This window comes from Citrus clementina, unplaced genomic scaffold (genome assembly GCF_000493195.1).
Source record: "Citrus clementina cultivar Clemenules unplaced genomic scaffold, Citrus_clementina_v1.0 scaffold_2, whole genome shotgun sequence".
NCBI classification, from domain to species: domain Eukaryota; kingdom Viridiplantae; phylum Streptophyta; class Magnoliopsida; order Sapindales; family Rutaceae; genus Citrus; species Citrus x clementina.
The window spans coordinates 3190889-3193334 of NW_006262688.1; positions in this window are offsets into that span (position 1 = coordinate 3190889).

Below are 2446 nucleotides of genomic sequence, written 5' to 3' on the forward strand. Positions count from 1 at the left end.
CAAAATTCTAGGGAAACAACTAACCATCCAGTTAGAGCAATTGACTGGTTAGAGGCAAAAACTCTGCCAAATGTAGTGTTTAGCTATTATAAGAAAATAACTAACCGTTTGAGAAAATAAATGTTTTGGATAAAAGTAGCTCACCGATTATTTAAACCAGCTAATTGATTGCCAAACTCTCTAAAATGATAACAATTAATCGCTCAATTTAACTAGTTAATTGATTGCATTGACAAAATCTCTAGAGTGCTAATGGTCAACTGTTAAATCAAACGACTAACCAATTAAGTTGAAAAACTCTCTGTAGTACAAGTTAGTAACTGTTAAATACAACCAACTAATCGATTTTGTGAATAAGTCATTGTTTGGACTGTTTCTCTTCACCATCTTCGTGAATCCTTCACTCTCTCTCTAATTAAAACCCATCTCTCTCACGAAAATCCATCATTGTCATTTGTTTTCCTTGTCAAATTGATGTTTCTAAATCATTATATGTCACTTAAACATAATTTTACTATCATTTATAATGATTTTTTCACTCCAAAATCAAAAGTCCAAAATCAAACCCTAGGATTTGGTTGAAATTAGCATCTCAAAATTAACCCACACTGGCTTGTTTTTTGCCAAATTGCACCCATACATTGCTTTAAAACATCCATATCTTTAGTTTCATTAGTTCAAATTCACTAATTTCACAAATTTGTTTTTTTGAAAATCCAAATTTGGGTATGATGGCTGGTAGTGAAAGTTCAAGCAGTGAAACCAAAAAATGGAAATAAGTAGCTTCAAAGTGTGGCAAACCTTAGGAGGAACTTCGTAACTTTGTTGTGACTCATTTTCTAACTCCCACCATAGAAGAACTCTTTTTCAGCTGGTTTATTCCATGAGCAATACTTCTTTTAACTTTGTCAGGATGGATATATATGGAAAACCATACTATATATGGTTGATCTCTTAGGTATATGCTAAGAGTGTTGATGAACATATGTATCCCAACTTAGTGAGAGTGTTTTACTCGAACATTAATTTGTCCACCAATCGTGAAATAAAAAAATTAACAACGTATATAGGATACCCATTGAGTTTGATGTGTCTAATCTCAATACAACCCTAGGAACTAGAGATAATGGGTTGGTTCTTTTTATTTCTAAGAAAGAACTCAAATACACACATCGATGTTATTAAAAATATATGTAGGCGCTCTGATCTTACTAGTGATTTTTGTGATTGCATCTCATATGCACAATTTTTGAGCCTATAAATTTGAATCCTCCATAACATACTTCAACATGCAATTAGCCCCCGTAAAGGATAGGTTGATAAGGTAACCCATTAAATATAGATTCGTTGAATTATATTTTGTAGGGTCAATGGGTAAATATTGGTTATCTTCCAGCACATGCTCGCTACACCTACGCTTAATAATAGATCTTTTCCTTTCGGTAGAATAATTACCCAAGTCCTCAAGCACTTCGGGTTCCCATTGATAAGCCTACTTATTGGCCATATTGAGAATTAGGAGATGAAGTGATTTTTAGTTTGGGGTTTGATTGAAAGATTGACTAATGGATTAAGGATCCCTCTGCCAAACACAAGTTTATAGTGATTGCTCCTTTTAATGAGGTGTTTTTTGCCAATCAACTTCCTAATCCCATTACATCACAAAAGCCTCAATCGTCGTCCCACTATAGAAGCTAATGATGATATGGTCCAATAGCTATTGGGAGAAGTTCATACATTATCCGAGTAGCAAAACTGCTTTCAGTCATAATTTGAAGTGTTGTAGATCTAGTAATAGTAAATCCTAGACAGGAAATGGTGGATTCTTGAAGGTCTTGTGATAACTCTAGGAAAAGAGAGTTATTACATCAATTCTAGACTTGAATCAAGGTCACTTAGAAAACAAATAAGGTGTTTTTATGACATTTTGGGTACCTTTTGCATAAACATTCATTTTAAGTTGAGTTTAATAAGTTTTGTTTGAATCATAGTAATTTGTACTAAAAACAGGTTTAAATTGTAGGTTTTAAATTCGTGAGAGGATGCTGAGGCATTAGAAGAGCAAGAGGAGGAAGGAAGTTGGCCACAAAAAAAGTAAAGCACAATCTGGAATTAAACAGTGTTGTAGTAGCTGTTAGAGCAACCAGTGTTGTAGCACTCTGGGAGCAATGCAAGAGAAAACTTAGGCGCGAGTCAGCCACAAAATCGCGATCTGCATGTTTCCTAATTCAAGCATATGCACGCTCATGGGCTTTGATTTTAACCTAATTTGCAATATAAAAAGGAGGCGTGCACCACGCACAGAGGCGGCAAGGAATTATCATCAGAAATAATTACAAAGGCAAGAAGAAGGAGATCAAGATTGGAGAGTGCTATTCGGCAACAAAAGAAGAGAGCCGTGCAGAATTATTTGCCTTTCATCATGCTCAACTTATATTTTCTCTTC